General features: G+C 39.6%; 1 pseudogene; it reads left to right on the forward strand.

Annotated features, from left to right (window-relative positions):
• The first annotated feature begins 11159 nt into the window (after positions 1-11159).
• Positions 11160-12041, forward strand: LOC136523212 (uncharacterized; annotated as a pseudogene).
• The last annotated feature ends 12122 nt before the right edge of the window (positions 12042-24163 follow it).

Below are 24163 nucleotides of genomic sequence, written 5' to 3' on the forward strand. Positions count from 1 at the left end.
TCCCCGGCAACGGTGCCAGAAAGCTTTTTGGTATTTTTAAATGCAAACAAATAAATCCGCAAGCGCATGGATACCGCTGTAGCTTTCACCCAGGAGTATTCCAAGGTATCATATTTATCCATAGGGAAACAATGGTTAAAGAAATTGATAGTTCACCATCATGTACCCACTAACTAGTATACCAACTAAACTAAAATGGCGGTAAGTGATGATAATGATAAGAGTTATGAATAATAACACACTCATAGGAGAATTCCATGATAAAATAAAAGAGCAGCCTAGCTAAATTGAGAGGACAATGGGTGAGTTCAAGGTTCCTAAATACTTCTCTATTACTTTGGTTCTATTCTAGTTTAAACTAGAGGGTATAACTAAAGCATGGATAGATATAGTGATCACACACAATAACACTTTGGGACATTAGAGCACTAGCCACAGAAAGGTATGAGAAGGGGCTAGGAAGCTTTGACTACGGTCCTACAAACACCAACCCGAACATGGTGGAATACGTCGGCCATCAGGGCTGTCATCACTTGGGGCTACCACAACTATCCGTGAGGTTGGGTACAAACTCAGGTAAACCATAGCCTAGACACCATGTCTACACTATTGATTACTACTCTAGCTATGATCTATAACTAGAGCACTCGATGCGAGCAGAGATCCCATGCAACGGTGTGAAAACTAAACTAACCATACACATGAAAAGCATAAAAGTGAATAGAGAAGATAACTATATGAAAGTATAAGTCGTGCAAAGGTAAGATACAAGTATACCAGACCTCCAAAGATTTCTCCAAAACCTGAGCATAGCTCATTTCTCCCTAACTCTCAACTTAACTATTCTACTTCTACATCTTGAAAGTACAGTGGAGATTTCTCTTTTGTGGTGTATCTTGATCTAAATGAGGTATTGATCTCAATGGTATGCCTTCCTAGAGGGGGTCTAGGGGCCCTTTTTAGGGGGAACCAAGAGTCTTGTGGGCCCATGAATCCATGCTACATCAAATCTGGACCCTCGATATGAACCAACCTTGAGAAACGGCGAAGATGGACTCTCAAAGGCGGTGGGAAACCGACATAGAAAGGAGAGGCTGCCAGGTGGACCTAGCAGGCCGGCCGGCCCACTTACGGCACCATTTGGCCCAATCTTCGGCAATAAGTCATCTAGATGATTCTAGAGTCTTCTTAAGTCGGTTTCATCGTGGATAAATGTGATTTGATCTGTCAATTGGGTCCACCTTGCTCGTTTTCTGAATAAATCCTCCTGCATTCACAAATTCACCAAAACTTGTGGAATTTGTTAGTTTAAACCCCTATACCTATGTTTGTTGATGGAATTAAGTATATATGTAGGATATGTGTACGGTTTGTGATTGATGTTAATGACCGTCAACACTAATGATGAAGCCCAAGCGACGAGCAATCTAACTAGTTGGTCGGCGATGAAGCGAGCGCCAAGCAGTCCAACCGACTGGTCGGCGACGAAGTGAGCACGTAGCAAGAGGGAGCATCGAGCAGTCTGACCAACTGGTCGGTGATGAAATGAGCACCGAGCAGTCCAACCTACTGGTTGACGATGAAGTCCATAAGCCTAACGGTCCGACCAGTTGGTCGGCAGTGAAGTCCAAGTGCCAGGTGGTGCGACCACCCGAACGATGATCCTCTTGTCCTTCCTGACTGATCCAGTCCCCGAGCGTAAAAAATAAGCTCATCGACCGAAATCTCGCCCCTGTAATACAAATATGTAGAATGGGTAGTACATGATTTAAAAATAAAATATATGAACTCTGGAGAAAATCAGCACTGATGAAATAACATATGTGAAATAACTTCGCTTCTCGCTCTTTGAAGTCTTCTTTATCTCCTCAAGTGGTTAGCCTTTTACGTGAGAACAAAGCCCGAGCTATCCCATATCCTATGGCGTAGAGCGCTAATTCTCGTACATGCTTAAGAATACAGGCATCACCGAGGAGCCGCTGCCGACCGCCCTTGACGCAGAGCGCTACTGCCCATGCACGTTTAGGTGCAAAATCGAGAACATGGCCACTTCTTTGCCTCATGATGAAAGCGTGTTCCACCTGAATACTTTAGCGACTTAGTCAAGAGTAAAAGGCAAAGAAACATAATTAGACGCTAAGTGCACCCTTAGGGTGGTCGGCAAAGAATCCTGAAGAAAATTTTGAAGATGTATGGCGATCGAAGAAATATTAGATTAAAACATTTAAGAAAATAACACTTAGGTTGTTGGTGGAGATGAGTCATCGTCGTGGCCGAGTGGGTAGTTAATGGTGAAGCCGACCAGTTGGGATGCATGGCCGACTGGTTCCCAATCGAGTTCGAGTCGTCGAAGCAGTCGTCAAGTCGCAAACATGGCCGTTTGTAGATGTCCTCCTGCGTGCTGAAGACGTCCACGCAAAAGTCATCGCCGAGGCATGGGAGAGTAGCTGATGGCAGTCCTGGTGGAGCCCTCCGAATCTGACCCTGGATCTTCCTCCAGGATGGTGAGCAGGGAGTCCTCATTGAGTGGGCAGATTTGCACCATGTTCACTGTTGGCGTGACCTGATCAGCCTTAGGCAGCTCAGATCTAGGGAGGTCATAGCCACGTTGGATCTGGTCAGTGAAACAATCTTGCATGGAATTTTGATAGGTGGCAGCAACATTAGTCAACCCGAAGGGATGGGCCTCCATGACATCCTTCGCTGTGGCTTCCTGATCAGCCTTAGGCAGATCGGATCTAGGGAGTGGTCGGCGATGAAACATGCGCCCCTCTGGAGTAGCCGTGATCACCAAATCTTCATCTTGCCGCCTTGGATGGCTTGAATGAGAGGAGTGCTTAGCGATGACCACCTGGTGGTGCTAGAGTTGCAAAAATTCGTCACTTCTGGTAGATCGATTTAAGACCGACTCCGTAAGAGACAAGCAATCGACTAAGCCTTTCCCGACCTGATTGATGGAAACGATCAGATCGTCCTCTTTGATGGGCTTCCTTAGCTGACGAGGCATAGGGCGGTGAGCTCTCAGCGAGGAAGATGACCCTAGAATGGGTTCTGAGATTGGATCTACCGGCATAGATGTTGGCATGATCGGCACAAGATTATCCTACACCTCCTCCACGATCTCCCCTTCAACGTCAGCGTTGATGACCTAGGAGATGGATCCAACCGTGAAGGACTGGCCTGGTTGGGGGGAGAACGAAGAGCTTGGGATGCGCACCATCTGGTTCGCCATGGAATCAGCACGCACACCCCCTACCTGCCACGCCAACTATCGATGAGATATCATCGATAGTCCACCAAGGGTTGTACCCACGATGGTAGATTGAGTGGTGGAGGTGCGCGTGATTAGGAACTAGATGGCAATAGAGACACAAGATTTAGACAGGTTCAGGCCATCAACACGACGTAAAACCCTACGTCCTGTGTTCTGCTGGTTTGTATTGATTGTGTATGCGGTGGAATAATCCTAGGCTAAGCCCAGGGTTTGTATCTGGATGCCAACTAGGGGACCCCTGCCCCTCCTTATATACTCTGGAGGGGTGGGGTTACAAGGAAAGTATCCTAGTCGGCTATATGGTAGGTATTCTATTTGGATTACAATATCTATAAGAGTCCTAGTAAATCATATCTTCTACCATCTTGTGGTACCCGAGGATATATCCCCCATAATGCACTACATTTCACGGCGAAAAGAGTACATACTAACCTTGTCAAGAAGGAAGACACCAAATAAACGTCCAAAACACATAGTATAAGAGTGCAGGAGTTGTCCTAGCTACATTTTCACGTGAGATAGTAGTTTCTTTTTTTTTTTGAACGTCACGGGGGAGGGACTCCCATTGAATAAGGTGCAAGGCCAGAGACCGAACCTTGGCCGACTGGCTCAACCATAGGGAGCACATGCCACCCCACTGAAATCTAGCGTGCTGGCAGCGCTAGACGTGAGCGTGGCGGCAGTTGAGGACGGCAACGAGAAGGCAGCGATGTGTTATGGCAAAAATCAGTGAACAGCCAGAGGTTGAAGACGAGGGCAAAAAAAAGTCATTTCTCCCACCTTCTCTCTCTGCGAATACAAGAAATGAATAAAATAATGAGTGCGGTGTGTTACGGCAAATATACACGATTTTGTAGTGGTAATGGGCATATTTCGCTTCTAGCGACGTCCAACAGCATATTACACGTTCGAATGGTGTCCTGGAGCAAAATTTCCCCAGTATAGTAGTGCAGGAGTTGTCCTACCTTTTCGCATGAGGTAGGTTGTTCATGAGCCAATGACCTCGTTCACTAATCACTTTCCCTCTCGCTCTCTCTCCTTCGTACCACCTAAAATCATACATGCCGATTTATGAGACTGGTCACTAACCTAGAAAACGAACTTTTCTCGTTGTTGTTGTCAACAGATTTTGATCCTAGGGGTGACCAAGTTCAGTAATGGGGTTTGGACACCAGTGATCTAAAAAATATCACAAATGAGCGATCTACAATCCCTATAATATAAGAAAATCTCAATCCCTAACTTGGGCAACAATTGCTGAATATATAGTGTTAGGGGCAGCCAAGAACCCATGGACGTGTCCCTAATGTACTTCGACACGATACATAGCTCAAAGGCTAAAAGATGGTGACGCGACACCTTAACCAATTCTGTGTGCCCACTTATTTTAACGATTAATGTTGACTCGTAAGGAATTTTGACATGAGACCGGTGCCAATGAATATCTTATCTCCTTAGCTTTCCTTGCATATATAGAACTCCGACTCACAATTGATATGGACTGAGGCTCCAACTTGTCTTCAACGTCCACACTAGTCTTTCCCACCTCCATGCCTCTCTTTAAGTACTTTACTTACGTATAATTTCTAAAAATAGTATCATTAGATATAGCAATCTATTATCATAATCACAAAAGAAAATATTCAGAAATGAGCTCAACTAAAAATTAAATTGTCATGTGCTCGAACGTTAGTGATTAGCCCTGGTATAGCATAATGTGTATTCAAAAGAAGATATCCTCAATCTATAAGCATAATGTGCCATGGGCCAACACAAAATGCAGCCTGTAGCCAGCGAGGGCTGTGTGAAGATCCGGCCACAGCAACTAATCAGCGAAGGCCTGTTGAGGCGTTCCTTCATCAGCCGAGGCGAATTGGTCCCGCCGTGCAGCGGTCCACGTGAACACTCCAACTTCGGCACCTCTGGCAGCCCAAGTTTACAACAAAGATTTCAGAAGCTCCATGTGCTACTAGAGCAGATCTCACAAGGGACAAGGGAGGATTGAGAGGCAAATAAATGCAAAATGGAATCTCGTTTGTTGCAATGGCCTCCTTTTAGAAGTTTCAATTGGAGAATATATATAGGATTATTAGGCATGTGTGCTTCTGGATCATCAACAGTCTTTGAATATATATAATATGTATTTCTTTTTCTCTGTCTTTACCTTTGGCACTTATTCCATTGTCTTTTCTTCTATTTAATTTGCCAAAGGAAGGACGTGCTGTGCTGGACCACGAGTCCAATTTTCATGAGTCAGTCTTTGTTTACAAGATCCTTTTTCTATGTCTCTCTCTTTGGTATCTGATTCCATTTTCTTCCCTCCTCTTTGCCAAAGGGAGGACACGTGTACAGGACCACGACTCTCATCATTTTTATGAGACCTATGCTTTAACACCAATCTGTGCCAGTCTGCACTAAAGATCATATCGATGCAACTTTTGTCAGCTCTAAGGCAGTTTACGGCATCAGCATCGACATCAGCTTTAGTAGGTTACATGCATACTGCTGGGAGCATTTTTGTGTCTGTAGTTGGATATATAGCCCATTACTTTTATTTTCTTGTCCCTACTATCAAAGTCATCATACTCTATCTAAATATGTGGATGTACATGGGAACATGACTTACAAGCCAAGTAATGGCGTTTCTCATCTTTTTATTGCCTCGTACTCCCTCCATCCTGTAATACAATGCACTATAAAAAATTTTAAGACAACTGAAGGGAATACTCAAATGACGCATGTACCTATGGATTAAATCCAATTAAATAGTTTCTCCTCAACTTATGGTTCCATTTTCAGTAAGTTTGGCTAAATCTGAGCATAGACACTACATAGAATACATTAGATTTCAGTATAAAATTTAGAAGTCATCATGCACTATATTTCAGAACGGAGGGAGTCTGTTCTAACCTTTTTTTTTTGCGTTTCAGTCCGTACTAACCTTGTGAAGAAGGAAGACACCAAATAAAAGGCAATAACACATAGTATAAGAGTGCAGGAGTTGTCCTAGCTACGTTTTCACGTGAGGTCGTAGTTTCTTTTTTTTTTTTTGAACGTCATAGGGGAGGGACCATAACACATAGTATAAGAGTGCAGGAGTTGTCCTAGCTACGTTTTCACGTGAGGTAGTAGTTTCTTTTTTTTTTTTTTGAACGTCATGGGGGAGGGACTCCCACCTGAATAAGGTGCAAGGCCAGAGATCGAACCCTGGCCGACTGGCTCAACCATAGGGAGCACACGCCACTAAAAGTGCGTTTGCATTGAGGTAGTAGTTGCACGAGCCAGTGACCTCATTCACTAATCACTTTTCCTCTCTCTCAGTACAACCTAAAATCATACACGGCGATTATGAGACGAGAGGTGACTAACCTAGAAAAATGAACTCTTTTCAACGTTGTCCTCAACAGATTTTGATACAAGGGGTGACGGAATTCGGTAATGGGATTTGGACAGCAATGATCTAAAAAATGTCACAAATGGGCGATCTACAAACCCTATAATTGGGAATACATATATAATTTCTAGCTGGTTACAACAAAATCCTTGGTCACGCGGGATAAAGGCCATGTTTGTTGCGACAACTTATTTCAACCATGTTTTGCATCGAAGTTGGCTTTCTCCCATAGCTGGCGTCAATAAGGATCTTGGGATAGGAAACTTACTGTTTGATAGGCTAATTCCAGGGAGAACAACTCATGGACCACCACCAATACACTACTACAGAATGTTTATCACCGCCGGTTCCAAACCCCTCATCACTGCCGGTATTGGCTCCTCGGCCCCTAGGCGGTGAAAGTCGTTGGTGATTAGAATGGTCATCATGACCGGCGGTGATTAGGATTTCCAAAAATCCTAAATCGGGTCACAAGTCACGCGATTTCACACGTGAAAATACGTGCCCTTCGTGACGGTGGAATTAAAACTTGAGACCTATGTCCTCACTCGTAGTTGCTCTAACCATTCCACACCTAAGTCATCTGTACCTATATGGCATTTTCATTTTTCTAGTATTCACTTTTTAAGATTTTAAAATGAATACTCGGGACCCTAAACAACTTCAAATGAAAAGTCATTAGCTACAAAGTTGTGGTTCTCATCGAGATCTACAACTTTGGTTTTAGTCAGTTCACCATCTGAGGTCATTTGACAGATTTGAATTTCGAATTGTGAAGGCTTGAGCTATACTTTTAGGAACTCAAACGATTTCAAATGAAAAAGTCATCAACTACAAAGTTGTTGCTCTTATCGAGATCTACAACTTTGGTTTTGGTCGATTTTCCATCTAAGGTCATCTGAAAAATTTGAATTTCAAAATGTTAGAATTTCAAATACAAATTTAGGACCATAAATGATTTCTAATGAAAACATTGTAAACTATAAGCTTCTGATTATTTTTCTATCTGAGGTCATTTGGATAATTCAAAAAAATGAATTTAAATATATGAGAACTTCAAACAAAATTTTGGGACTATAAATGTTTTCAAATGAAAAATTAATCTACTAGAAAGTTGTAGATCTCATCGAGACTTCCAACTTTGATTTAAAGTCCGTCTTCATCCAACTTAATTTGAAGAAGATATTAGTTTTATTGTGCTGCAACAAGGTCATCATCACCGCCGGCACATAAGTCAAACAGTTGGTGAAAGTGATTTTCACCACCAGTTTGTGTTACAAACCAGCAGTGAAGAATATGTAGATGCTTCTCTTGGCGGAAGTAATGGTGATGAAACTAAAGGGTGGTAGTTGGGACAATAAACAGTCATGAGGACTATTGACTGTCGGTCCACTATTGGCCATTTAGGGCCGGCGGCCATAACGGCACCCTAGGCGGCTCAGCGTATGATCTAGTGGTGATATGGACCCTAAAGACCACCACCGGATCCAACAATCACCCGGCAATGATAGAAGTTCTCACCACCGGTTTAATTGGTCTCCACGCCCCGCCATCCCTCTAACCAACGGTGATAAGGATGCTAGGATAGCTCAATCTGTAGTAGTGAAACCCCATAACTCTAAACAGTATGCATGCCTCTTGTGGATCTGTGGCCCCTAACTAGTTTGCCTACAACAAATTAATTAGTTATCGGTGCTGCGATCAATAATCAATATTGACATTATAACCCTAGCTAATCAGTATGTATATAGATTGCTATAAGTTGTATGTAGACTATGTATCAAAAAATATAACAAGTCATGAACTTATGTGTAGTTGAACTATCAACATAAATTGCAACACACTTAATACATAAGTTGTTACTACACATACAACATAAATTATCAGTACATAAAAATGATTCCAAAACATATGCATCATGGGTTTACTTTTATAGATATCATCATAAGGAATGCAATGGTGCTTGTTGGTATTTCTTAACGTATGCGAAAGAATCCGCAAGCGCACGGAATTACTGTTGTAGCACTTCACCCGGAAGTATTCAGGGTATCGTAATTTCCCAAAGGAACGGAGGTGTAAAAGTCTCTTAGCTAGTTCACCTAAGATACAAGAGGAAGGGTAGCTCACGTAGTGAGGTTTTTTAAGGATGGAGCACTTAGGATAAGATAGCTTTGGCTACTATAAACTTGCTTCGGGCACCGGAGCGCACCTGGTCTGCTAGGTGATGCCGGCCTTTAACTCTACGCCGAACCCAAATGTGGGGATTATAAGGGACGGATAGGGTTGTCACCACCTGCCTCCTACCCCTCAACCGTGGGGAACGAGGCAAACGAAGGTAACCTCTAGCCTAGACAACACATCTATGCTATCGATTACTACTCTAGCGTTGCGTAGGGTTATCCGTCTTTATCAGGGCCCTCTACTAGAGTATTCATCACAAAGACTAACGATGAACCCGCAAGTATGTAGTAAACAAGACTAACTTACTTAAGAACTCACCACCATAGAAGAACACGAACTTTGTACTCCAAGTAGTACTAGGTCCATCGAGGTACAAGTGTAGAGGGAACCGACAGCTCAAGTACTCCTTCTACTATTTGTACAAGGGTCACCAGGTGCAAAAAGTAGAGGAAGCCGACACCTTGGTACTTCTTAAACTTGCACTCACTCACTCCCTATACTAATTCTAGCTAGAAGCTAAGGTAGGAATGTAGCTTGCTCTTCTTCTCTTCTCTTGTGTTGTGTCTTTGAGGGGAGGGCACCTCCCTTCCTTTTATAGCTTGAGTAGGGCGGTTTGGGGGGAATATTCTGAGGAGATCCTGTGCAAACTGCCCTCCTTGGCCTAATTGAACCGCCATGAGGAAGGTGGGCCTGGGCTGCAAACCCTGGGGTGCGGCCGCACCCCTGGTGTGCCCACCCCTTGGGTGGCACCTCCCCGCACCACCTTCGCATGGTGGGCTTCTGGCTAGGCCTAGATCGTGTCTCCGCGTGAGTGAGGCCTAGATTCTCTGGGTAAAGTTCTATTCCTTTGCTTCTTGGCCCAGGATCACTTTGTTGTTTTGGGCCCAGGTGGAAGAGTGGTTGTCATCTTCCATTTCTCTACTTGTTTTGGCCCATTTTGGTGCATTTCCGTGTTTGTCTTCTGTAAATGAGCAATTCACCAAAACTCATGGAATTTGTTAGCATAAATCCTATTTGCTAAGTTTAGTGCTTATTTGGATGGATGTTATATAGAAGTTGGCGGTTAAAAATATGAGTTAAGGACCGCCAACAGTGCTAACAAAATTCAAAATTGACATTGCATACGGAAGCTATCCAATTTTAAAGAGATAAAAACAAATTTGAACAAAAGCCCAAATTTCATTGGCAGAGGGTCACAAACTATACTACATCACGAGAGAAATAATTGCCAGGTCCACATGTGCATGGTCACTACATGTCTTATCCAAATTTGATTGGCAAAGGTTTCTAGGACTATGTGATGGGAACACAGGTGCCTGATCTTCTATTAGGTGAAGATGACTCTCAATTTGGTGGAGACTTGACACACATGATCCGGCTTCCAATCACAGAGTTCAGAACCTACAGTCCCTCACTACTACACAAACTTTACTGGAGGCGGGCGTTTTCGGTTTCCCGCAGCGGGCAAAGCCATCCGCTGCGGCCTAGAGGCAACGGTAAATCGTGGCTTAACCGCGGCGGGTGGCTTTGCCTGCCGCGGTTAAACGATTTACCGCGGCGGGCGGTGTAACGTGCCTGCTGCGGTAAATATACTTTTACCACGGCGGGCACGTTACACCGCCCGCCGTGGTAAATTATTTTACCACGGCGGACACCTTTTGTGGCCCACCGCGGTTATGTTGATTAGCTGTGGCGGACTTTATTATTTGCCCGCCTCGGTAAATTATTTCCTGAATTAAAAAAAATACAGCAGGCATATAAATTCAAATAAAATACAGCAGGCATATAAATTCAAATTCAAATCACATCCAGATTTCACAGATTAAACTTAAAAAGTATGCAGGCATTACACATGAGATAATATACATATATATACATTCACTTAGTCGTTCTGGTCATCGTTAATTCATTACATTTACATATTAAAGTCGTTATACATGCGCTAAGGTGTAATCCTGCGGACGCATCATCGTGGGCCATTTCCTCAGCCTCTCGTACTCTGGTAAAATCGCTATCGGGCTGTTCTCATTGAAGAACGTGCCCCCTTCAAGCACGCATTTGTCTAAGACAAACTTACATATGTCCGCCTTTGTCTTAGACAAATGTCAATAATTAAGTTCTGGTTTAGGAAAAATCTATTTTCCATGGACTTACTAGAAATACAGGTGAATCCTCCTAAATTTAACATTACTAAATGATGTACATCATCTACTGCAAGTACCATATACACATGTAAGTGAAAACTCAAAACCAAACTTTGATCTCACAATAGCAGATGGGATAAAGAAGTGGCAAGAAACACTACAATTCATGTACCAGACTAACCAGGTACTAGATTAAAATATTGCTTCAAATAATCATTTACTTAGTGCAACTAGACATATGTCAATAAGTACATATGTTCAAATAGATGCAGGGTGGACAGAATGCATTTGCAAATTCTATGTTGACAAATCTATCAGTCATCAGTTACAATGACAGAGATGAGCACAGTAAGAACACTAATTATGATGCAAAAATACTTACTGGATCTGATGTCGACCCTTCAAATAACTATAGATACACAAAGGTGAGCAAGTCATTGCTTAGATTAAAAAATGTCAACACAAAAAGAATGTTTTTTTGAACTAAATTATATTTCAATGTAGGGAGGCTACACTGAACTTATGCTGGAACAAATCAGGAACTCGCAGGAAGATGATCAGACTGATAGGAATAGGCAGGTAAAAATTATACTGCAAGTATACATAAATTACAGTGCACACATGTGCAAATTACAACGATATATGCGATGTAAATTCAGCATAGTAGGAGTGTAATTTTCAATGCTTCATTATAAACTGTGCAGCTACATGAAAGGATGCAAGGAACATTGACACAGATGATAATTGGAAATGACATGACTGAGGTAAAATTGTATATGCTTGTCAATCTAGTTCTATTATATTTTTGATAAATAATAACCATTGTCATTAACAAACAAATAACCCACAACATGAGCCTTGAGGATCTAGATGGAATCTTTGGACCACAAACTGAGTGGTCAATATCAGAGTCAAGAATGCCATATGAGGTACATACAGGCAACTAAGCAATTTGATTACATTTATAAGCAATACAATATGTACTGGCATCAAAAGTAAACTTATCTTTGCAAAAATAGGATGGAGAAATGGCAAGCATGGCTGCTGATGATAGATATGAAATTGAACAATATCATTGGCAAATTGATGTATTCAATAACATGGAAATTGATGAGGTACATAAAAAATGATCTCAATTATTTCAGTCTACAATGAAAAAAATTATTTGTATTATCAATGCCATTACTCAGAAACTAAGACTGCTGCTAATATATTTATAGGCACAACAAGAACATCAAGATGATCAACCAACAATAGGAGAAAATGACTTGAGGATCATAGCAGCAGAACCGACAAGTTCAGATATTACATCAGCTGTAACAGATGATAATGAGCATGTAAATGGCAGCTAGGAACTGACCGAAGAATTCATAAAAAATGAGCAGGTTGCAGCATCTAAAGGCAACAATGCACCAATCAACAGCAAGTACACCCCACAACTATCAATGGAATTTAAGACTAGGCATGATGCTCACCATTTGTTCAACTTCTATGCATTCCTACCCGGATTTGAAGTTGTCATAACGCATACAACAAGAACTACAAGTAAGAAAAGAAATAATGAGATAGTGAAAGTGATAATGAGATGCAATTGTCAAGGAAAAGAAAAGGAACAAAGTCTTTAGAGCAAGAAGAACCAGAAATAGACAAGGATGTTGGAACGCAACTAGTAAGGAGAAGGAAAACAAATGTTCAGCAGAAATCAAATTGTCCTTGTGTTATGATGGTGAAAGAAGGAGGTGTATGAAAGATTAAAACTCTTGATTTAGAACATAATCATCAGCTATGCCCTGGACAGAGGGATCAACTATTTTCTGGTCTCAAGTATATGACTGACATGGAAAAAGGACTTATTAAGACTCTAAACGATAACAATATCCCGACTAGGAAGATGGTTTCTATTCTATCATATCTGAGAGGTGGACTTACAACTCTACCGATGAAAAAGAAAGATATCAGCAACTATAGAACAAAGCTAAACAGAGAAGTTAAAGGTTCAGATATGACAAAAGTACTGGATTATTCCAGAAAGAAACAAACTGAGGATCCTTCTTTCTTTTACAAGTTTGATTTAGATGAGGACAAGAGAGTTAGAAACTTGTTTTGAACAGACTGTTCTTCTATCAAATATTATGCAGATTATGGAGAATGTGTAAGTTTTGACACAACATATATGACCAATCAATACAACTTGCCTTTCACACCATTTGTTGGGATAACAGGACATGACCAAATTTGCCTCTTCGGATGTGCTTTCCTGCATGATGAGATAGTTGAAACTTTTAAGTGGGTATTCAAACTTTCCTTGAAGCAATGGGAGGAAAACACCCTCAAACGATCATCATAGACCAACACATGGTGATGAAATCAGCAATAGAGCAAGTATTCATAAACACAAAGCACAGAAACTGCTTGTTCCACATAAAGACCAAATGCTACAATAAGAATGTCAAGGTGTTTGCAGCAAATGAAGGGCTATATGAAGACTTTGAAGATATAGTGAACAATAGTCTAATAGTGGAAGAATTTGAACAAGTTTGGAAGAGAATGATTGAGGAAAGAAACCTTGAAGATAATAAGTACTTTTCCAAAATGTGGGAAATGAGGAAAAGGTTTATCCCGGTCTACTACAAAAATGACTTCTTCCCTTTTATACATACCACATCCAGAAGTGAGGCAACAAATGCGAGGTTCAAAGATAATGTAGGGCTAACTTATAGTATCATTAGCTTTCTGAAAGAGTACAATCGGATTGTTGATACCATAAATCGAGCAGAAAAGTTGGAGGACAGCTATAGCAAGCAGAAAAGGCCAAAGGAATTTATATTTGGCTACAGAATAGAGCAACAGGCAGCTCAGCTATACAATAGAAACATATTCAAAAAGTTCTAGCTTCAACTGAAGGAAACATCAAGGCTGAACTACAGGGAACTAAAGATGGGAAAACATTTGAGGTGAGGCACAAAAGTAACTAGATTCATGAGGATCATAGGTTCAGGAGATATATAGTAAACACTGACCTAACAGAAGGCGAAGAAGAATTTACCTACATATGTGCAAAATTCAGCAAAGATAGGATACTCTGCTCTCATATCCTAAAAATAGTCATGAAAATGAAATCAGCACAATTCCAGAGAAATACTTCTTAGACAGGGGGAGGAAAAAGGATATGAAGGTACATGTTGAAAGAAAAGAAGAAGAAACAGTTGCAATAAGCCCATTGTTGAGATTCAACATATTATCCAGGAAGTCAACAATATTGAATTCAAAAACATCAAAAAATAAGGAAGCCATGGAATACCTTATGGCAGAGTTCAACAAGATGGAAATCAATTTAGATAGAATGTTATCTGCTCAGCAAACAGGTGAAACACAAAATGACCAGCAAGGGAATGAAGGAGAAACTATAGCAGCAGAAACTAGAGATCCAGAGACTGAAATAGATGATCCGAAAAGAATTCAGAGAAAGGGAAGGCCACCTAAACCTATGAGAATGAAGACACATATAGAACAAATAAAGAAGAAGATGGTAGTAGCATAAAAGAAGAAAAAGAAGAAAACAAATGACACAGACAGTGCTGGTAACAAAGAAGCAGAGAAAAATTTCAGTACATACAAATACAATTTGAATCCAAATGCAAAAATTCTTATTTATGTGAACTAATAATGTCTTGTAGGCTCCCTAGTGAAGCCAAAAAGAAATAAGTGGAAGGAAACAACAAATGGTAGCATTGATCACCAAGCAACAAAACACTGAGGACATGGTAATCAAAGATGATCAATAGATGGAAGCAAAATTTATCGATCAGAAGGAGGGATGCAGTGAATTTTAGTGGCCAATTAATTTTTGTAATTTGTTCAATGAACGGGGAGACCACCTAAACCTATGAGAATGAAGACACATATAGAAGAAATAAAGAAGAAGATGGTAGCAGCATAAAAGAAGAAAAAGAAGAAAACAAATGACACATATAGTGCTGGTAACAAAGAAGCAGAGAAAAAATTTCAGTACATACAAATACAATTTGAATCTAAATGCAAAAATTCTTATTTATGTGAACTAATAATGTCTTGTAGGCTCCCCGGTGAAGTCAAAAAGAAAGAAGAGGAAGGAAACAACAAATGGTAGCATTGATCACCAAGCAACAAAACACTAAGGATGATCAATAGATGGAAGCAAAATTTATCAATCAAAAGGAGGGATGCAGTGAATTTTAGTGGCCAATTAATTTTTATAATTTGTTCAATGAATAGGATGTTACAAGCATAAATTAATTTATACCCAGAACTGCAATTGCAAATGATGAGAACTACAGTTGCAGTGCCCAATAGCTGCAATTTATATTGTTGGTGATTGCAATTGTGTAACCGAATGTTTTATTTTTCTGGTTTTCAACAACAGCAGATATTATTAATAATAGAGCACTTGAAAATTAAGTAGTATATTGTGGATGCATCTTATTTCTATAGTAGCTAGAGCATATTTTCCAACCTAAGAGGTTTTGTGAACTCCAAATTGAGTATTATGTTTGTGAGAAAATTCTCTATCAAACAAAAAACAAGCAGTCAAGTGTTTAAACACAAGAGTACAAACCAATTGAACTTATAGTATGCAGGAATTAAGATTTCAAAAAGTGTGCGAGCAAACACACACCTGAACAGGATTTCCTACCAACAGCAAGCCAGCAACTCCGCCAAAGACAACACAACCATCTGGGCTCCCAAGAATTAAGTGTAGTATTTATCATCGGCGTAAAGTTAATATCGGCACCAGGTGGGATTGTTTACAAAGACATGCAGAGGTGGGACATTACAAGGAGGTCCATGAACCTCAGCAGCTACATATGTCGAATTGAAATACCAGCTCACCTTAAATTTGAAGGTCCAGCAGCAGTGGCATAACCAAAACATAAGAGAAATATTTGAAGGTAGGAGGAGCTGAGTTGTGGGGTCTGTGTTGACACAAATCAGAATAAACAGATTTTAAGATGTGTTAGCACAAATAACAAGAGACAAAAAAACAAGGATTGTGTTGGCACAAACCACAATAAATAGATTTAAAGATGTGTTAACAAAAATCAAAAGAAACAATTTTTTCTATGAAAGGACAAGGACAAATAAGAGGTTTTTTTTGGCACAAATCACAACTAACAAAGTTCAATATTTGTTAGCACAAATCACAAAGAGACAAATTTTTTCTATGAAAGGACAAGGAGAAAAAAATGTTGGCACAAATAAAAAGGACAAGTACAAAAACTTGGTGTGGTGTAAGAAATTAATGAGGTAAATTTCTAGGCCTAATCAAACTGCTTATCTCTGAACAACCTTCTATTCATCTCTGAACTAAAAACAATTTAGCAGTGCTGCTCTTGAAGAAAACACAAACTAGCCAAAAGAATTAAGTGATGTTGGAACAGAGCTATTGCTGCTCTGAAATCACAAGTTTCAGACAAGCCACAGTTCACAGGTTGCACATCAAGCCTCATAGGTAGGCACCAAGTGCAACAACAAGTTCGTGGAGCGTTTACCACTACCCAACACAACTACCAGGGTTCAGACCTAACCATCCACCAGAAAATAAAACCACGACCCATTCCACTACTCAGCAGAAGAACATCGAGCTACTCACTTTCTCATGCAGATGGAACAGCTCCTAGACAGGGACGCTGCCCGCCGATGTGTGCCCACCGTGGTTGTAGGACGTCTCCGACATCTCATCAAACTTTATAAAACTAGCCAACCTGAGCAGCAGCGAGATGTGCATAGCAGATGCGAGCAACTACAGGGCAAAAATGAGGGCATGATGCCTTTTCATGTCTAGGAATCTCCATAGCCACACAAGTAAATAAAGGAGTTGAGACACAAATGAACGAAAAAATCGAAGAAAGAAGCAAGTGAAGTAGCAAACGTGTTGAGAAACATCAATTTGGATTGCATCATAGCTTACTAATCCCAAATTATCATTACTCACTATATAGCATGAGTGCATAGACAAACAAATAAAGTTGTAAAAAATCATAATGCTAGTAGTTCGATTGTCCTGCAGTACCCTCTAAACTTGAGTCTAGCACAGACAACATCATTACATCAGGTCCTCCCATTCCTACCAACTCCTACAAGCCACAAAAGATTATATAATTGCTTGTGAAAAGCTAAGATGTATTCCCACAAGCCACAAAAGATTATAGTAAGCTTATTACTAAATGAATGAAATAGCTTAGCAGCAGGTGGAAACAACTAAGATGTATTCTAGAAATCCTATATGTGTACGCCATCAGAGTGGCTTTCATCTGGAAAAAGATTCAAGAGGAGGGAGTAGAGTTCTAATGGCTTATATGATCTGTCCCTTTGACTACAACCATAATTCACAGCTATTCTTAGTTCTCTCTTACGGATATCCAAATTATAAGATGTTGTGGCATTTCTAGATTAAAATCAGGCTATGGCAGGTGAGGCATGCACTACTCTATACAACATGCTCACAAAAAGGAATCAGGTTGGTGTAGTGTCATACTACCTTCATTACTTTCAGTCAACTTTCTTCCATGGTCTTGAACCTTTTAAATGGTACAGTAAGAATATGTCATCTTTCTACAAAAGAAAAACACACAGCAACTACCCATAAGCTACAAATCTTATGCGCTTACGGATTTTAATCAAAGACTATCATTGCTCTAGATAGCAATGGCATCCTCAAGGTGCAGGATCTTAGGCTCTAGTGTTGTGACTTGCTCAAGGACCTCCAGAGTACTCACGAAACGCACAAATCTGCAAAGAGTTGACATAAGAATGACCCAAAAGGCATTAGGTAATGCCAGAAGTAACTGTACTACAATAGTATAGATATGTAAACACCAACCTCTCCAAACTGCCTCTCGTAAACCATGGCACATCAAACCTGCCCTTGGCAATTTGATCCTGGGCGACCTTTAGGTGAGCCAGGAATGGTTTCAACAAACCAGATGCAAACTTCTCCTTCCAGCCATTCGCTATTAGAACCAAATCAAACATGAAAAGCAAAAAAAGTACCAGGACAACTTCTGTCGGAGACCTTGGACAAAATAGTAACTTGGAGTTTGGCACATAATGACAATCGATTTGAGAATCCACAATGTTCTCTACCTTCACATTCATCATAGATTGGTTCTTGTCTAACATCGTAAGAGGACCACGGGGGCTACACAACTGGCTGCGCCTAAGGCACTGCTGCTGTATTGGTGTCAAATTCTAAAACTCTGCGCCTAAGCAACATATCAGGACATTGGTAGGAAAATTCAAGAAGGTACTAGGTTAAAAAGACAAGGAATGCAACTTACACTTGAGAAAGCACCATGAGAGTATGCAAGACCCTCAAGCTTGATCGGGAATTTGACATCAAAAGACCCAACAATGTTCTGAACCTTGAAGTCATGAAGCACAGAAATAACAAAAGTTCAACGACATTTATCCCAGAATTGAAGCACACAAGTTTTAAGAATGGAATACATACATACCTTGAATTTTGCTGGAAAACCAAGCTTCTGGATGATGCAAGCATACTGCAAGCACCAAAATAGTTATTATGCAGACACTCCTCAGCAGATTTAAGAATATTTAAATGAAGAGAAAAGAACACAAAATTACCTTCCTAGCTACAAGTTTACATTGTTGTTCACCTTTTTGCTCTAGTACAAACCTGCTAATTCATAGCAGGTGTTTCTTTATATCAGTGCACAATTAGGTAAATGATGACTTCTCAGGCAGAAGCTCATTAGGAATACAGTCAAGCAAAATAATAACTAAAAAGTAGCCTTTAAGTACCTATGAGGTGTTCACACTAAATTCAACAGCTATAACAATTAAAACATAAATAGCTACCAATAATCTCATCGTCTTGTGGTATAGAGTAAGAGACATAATATAACTACTTAAAAAGAACATGCACAACATCATAGAGGTAATGTAGGTAAGATCACTCACCGAATCAGACTGTCATCTTTAGAAGAACAAGAGGGACCTCCACAACCCTTAAGCTTGTCCTTGTCTTCGCTATCAAAGGTTACTGCACTAACACATAGAGGACAAAAAAGACACACTAATAGAGAAAGCAAGTCTAGAATGCATGTAAAAGAATTGTGTAATTTCAAGCTAGCAAAAGACATAAACTTAGTCTAATGGTAAACAAACAGTTAACACCAAGCATCCAAACAAAGCATGCATCTTGTTGCAGATGCAAATAGTACCAAATATTATCATCCACTTTAGTTTAGCCACTTGACTGTAGATTAATATTTACAACCACTTTAGCACCAATTGTTCTCATCAACGTAGCTGCTTCTTTACAAAGTACCATGCACTCATAGCATGAACCTACACCCTACATGACAGGAACCTAAACACAAGATCTAAACACAACATGCAGGTCATGCTCTCTTGTAGTACTTTTCATAGACCTAAGAAAAAAATATTAGAAACAACTATCAATTGAGTACATGATGGAATAATATACAAAGTGACATTGCAACTAGTATTACCTCAGCATCATATTCCATCACTTTAGATCGACCATCGTTAGAACTATTGTATTCATTGAAAATCATGTTGTTGACGTACTTGATACAAAGATGCCCAATACCAGCTTCAGAAAACTTGTCCATCAAATAGACATTTAGGTCCCAAAGCTCTAGATTCTTCATTGCAAAGATACCACTATCATTGCTAAAGCTGAAACAAGATATGAGAAAGACAAGACAGAATATTATAAGCACCACACAAAATGATATGATCTAAAAAATAAAAAAAGACTGCACTTAACCTACTTCTCAGTCTGCTGAGGTACATCTCCATAGATAACTTCATATCCATGGAACCCAAAGTCAATTTGAACAACTTCACTCCATATTGTGGTCAAGTTTGGTATCTAAAAGCAGGTAGAGGAAATAATTGGAGTGCAGATATATATTTTTTCTTATTTGAGCAAAATTTCACATTGCATTCAAACAAAATGATATGAATCGATGTGCTGCTACTACTTACAAATTCATCACGGACAGCTTTATTGAAATATGAGTTTGATCCAAAATGTAGAGTACAGAAATCCAAGATTACAATCAATCTTCGATTGAAATACACAACAATGACATACCACCGATCATGGAATAGAATTGGAAAAATAAAGCTGACAAAATAACACATAATGAAAAAGAAGGGATTATTAGCACAACTACAATGCACACAACATATGTGCTAAAGCTTAAAAAATTTTAAAAGGATGTGTTACTCACATATTGGTTGTATGCTAATGACCTTGCACGACAAGCACCCTTAACATTTCACTGCATTCTCAAATAGCTCCTTCTCCTTGCTATCATTAGGACTGTGATTTCTAATAAAATAGTCCTCTAAAAATAGATTGGTCAATATTATTTTATTTGATATAGTTCCACATGTAATTGAGAAAAAAAGAAATAAATGACACTTACACCAACTTTAGAGAAGAAATCATGCTTGTAAGAATTCTTATGGTGTTTCCTATGGAATAACAATCTGCACAAAGCATTCACTACAAAGTAATGGACCTTTCCTTGAGGCTTAAGAGAACTTGCAAGAGCACTTAATTTCACAACCACTTGCCCATAATGGATTGCTGCAAGACTGAAACAAATGAAAACAATTCATAATTACTTAATTCAAGTGTACTCACGAGTGCTGAAAATGCTAAGGAGGTTGTAAACATTTAAAACTTACTCGGAATGTTCAGTTTCTGCCATCTTTAAAACAACCTCATACACATCAGCTTCAAGTCTAGACACTGTTATCTTCGAATGAGGCATCATATAAGGGCTCAACTTGTATTTGCTTGGGATCACTGTCCTCCTAGGACGATGAACAGCCAACTTTGCACTAGAAGAGTACCAAGGACCTTGGTTTGAAAAGGACTCAGAATCGTCTGATAAACCATTGCTTCCCATACTTTTTGCAGAAACAGAACTCCCACCTCGATGGGATGGAAGAGGTGTAGGTGCCTGCAAAATCAGGAGAAAAAACATAAAGTTGTTCAAAAATCATAAAGTAAAAATTGACATAACAAGGTTCATGCTATTTCATTCTATTCTCCAACTACCTAACAAACAAGCATAGAAACAAACACGGCAGAGAGGTATAAAGAAGGGACTGTAGAAATGCTTCTATTGCCTTTATTCTCAATATATACAGCACTAGTACCGCTAAGGTACACTAGAGTATGGACAGTACTACAACTACTTGTACTAGCTATTACATGGCTGAGAGCAGCCCCCAACTACTAACAATTGTCCTTCCAGTACCATGGCTGCAGCAAAAGCAAATCAGTAGATTATCTCATAAGACAATTGTTCCAAAATGATTAAACTAGAAATGCCAATTTATAATGTCATAGTGTTCTCCAGAAGGGTTGATTGCAGCTAGTGGAACAGGAGCAGTTGAATCTTCAGTAGTCTCAGAATAATCAGTAAAAGGTAAAGACTCCATATGGAGAAGGTCCTAATCAAAAAACACTACCATATTAGTTACAGAAAAGGGAGAAAAGAGAACACAAGATATGTCACAATACAAAATTGATCCAATCTAATAAACAAGCTTACAGTTTCAACATTGTCATTTTTTTTGGTCCCAATAGTTTTCTGGTTGCTCACATTACCACCTCCACCAAATGGATTAGACCTCATCCGGTCAACAAATATCCGACCCTCTGATGCAGGGCAAAATTGGAAGTGGAAGCTGCTCTTAGATTGAACCTATCAAAAAGTGAAAGTAAATTAGGTGCTAGTACAACAAAAAAGACAAACATATTAGAACCATGATTTTACAAAGAACAAGTTATAAACATATATTAGCAAGTAAATCAGGTGCAAACATATAAAAAAGTAAATTAGGTGCACGTAAGGTCAAACATACATTTACAATGACACCTCCATGGCATATATTAGCACCACGATTCTGATCTAAGTAGAAGTTGTTTTTAGCTGCAACAACACATACTAAATAAGTACAAAAATGTATATACATACAATATGATGATTTAGCAAGGGAAGAATAGGAAATGGCAAAAACATGTACCACAAAATTGACTTTTTGATGCATGTCATTGCATACAGCACGTCGAATCACTCGATCAATATGACAAGCTATACCAGATACTAGACTGACATGACGCCTCATTTTAGGGTCTTCAACATAATTTCCTAAATCATCCTCAAAATCAAACATTCTAAAAGATGGTATGCTAAGACTATTAAAGTAAGGAGCCTTCTTCATACAAGGTTTCTCAACAGGTGTTTTCCCTACTTAATTAAATATTAAATTGGTAAAGAAAGTTGAAACTTATAGGTGACAAGAACAGATATTGCACATGTCAAATACCATAATTGCAGTATTTCAAATGTGCAATTTACTGCTAATAAATGTGCAATCCAAAAATAGGTACTAACTAGTATGATCCAAAGTAGGAGCTACATTTTTAGCCACTTGAGTTTCTTTTGAATGGCAGGGAATAGTTTTTGGCTCTGAAACATGCAAATTAGGACTAGAAAACAGTTTGGACATTCTTCACTACACAAAGACCATGATCACTCTGGTTCAGAGAACCAATAGGATTCCTTCTACTAGACGCTTCTCCTACACAGAGACCATGCTCAAACATGGGTCTTGTTTGTGTCATACATTTGTTAAACATTTTTTCATGAGCAGGACAAACTAGGAGCCTTCTCAACCGTATCCGTCGAGTGTCCAGCAGCTCCACTAGTCCTTTCACCTACCTGAACAATGACAAATAGATGGAATAAGTTGCATGGGCAAAATAAAAAGGGGGTCTGTTGTTCATAAGTGCACGGGCAAAAAGCACAACATAAAAACAATGTGAGTTTGCTCCAAAACGTAGACTGGAATGAAAGATCATGGTAATAACAAAAACAATGCAAGTCTGTTACCTTTGTTGAATCAAGAGGTATGTCCACTGTCGCACCACGATCATTGTAGAAGCCAGCTGGTTCATGAGGAAGAGGTGGCATCTGAGAATTAGAAGCAGCAGGTACACTTCCTTCCTGTAGAATAGATAGCAATAGGAAGATCGGTCAAATAATAGTTAAAGAAAACAGGTGAAAAATTAGAACCAGCTAGAAGCTTGGTTTGCATTTGCTAAAAGATAACAGAAAACTATGGCCCTAAAGCTCTGAATTGACAGTACTGTAAGTGTTAGATGGAGCACATCAAGGGCCAACAGAGTCGCAAACTCATGATGCAGGAGCACAAGCAGCCACATGCCAATTTCTCGAGGAGAAAGAACTTCGGCAAAGACCTAATGCTACAAACAACCCTCAATTCCCTTATGCCACTAATAACTCACCACCAAAAAAATATGCAGTGAGCCCTCAATTCCCTTATGCCATTAGCATATTGTATCTTATGAAATATTGATGCCAACAACACTGTGTAAATTCCCCCATAAAATAAGTTTTCACACATGCACTACAATGAGTAGGTCCCTAATAAAACCCCACAAATCCATGGCTGCCAACCCCACACCCTCGAACCCAAGCATCAAATTCCATGTTTAAGCATCATTACTCCCTTGAAAACCTCAGAACAACAAATACAAGCACAGCCATGGGGGAATTGGACTTGTCTACCACTCAATAGCTAGCTGCCGGCCCCTAGTAGTCACTAGAATGGAGACTTTTACCATACTGATCATTGAAGAATAGACATTTAAAGATAGCAAACAGCACAAACCCAAAAAAAGCCAATACCAAATAGCAGAAAAATATTGCAACCTATGCCTATAAAGTATTTTGCAGCACTATCTACAAATAGCAATGAGGTGCACACACAGGAAAAAAGGAACAGGGAAACACAGAAACTCACTTTTAGTTCAAGCTTTTGACGTTTACTTGCAGCATTAGAAATTATGACAGGGGCTTCTTCAACAACTACAGGATTATCCTTTGTACCTCCAGTTCCAGTATGATCCAACACACTTGCCTAAAATTCAAAAATACATTATTTAGGGAAATAATTTTAAACTAAAATCACTATTCTAAACACAATAACATGATCAAAAAAAGAAAAATTTGAATAGAGATGATCCATCAATTTAGAAAATACAAAACTAAAGGAAAATGAATAAGATGTAGGAACATTGACCTCAGCATCATC

This window comes from Miscanthus floridulus, chromosome 18 (genome assembly GCF_019320115.1).
Source record: "Miscanthus floridulus cultivar M001 chromosome 18, ASM1932011v1, whole genome shotgun sequence".
NCBI classification, from domain to species: domain Eukaryota; kingdom Viridiplantae; phylum Streptophyta; class Magnoliopsida; order Poales; family Poaceae; genus Miscanthus; species Miscanthus floridulus.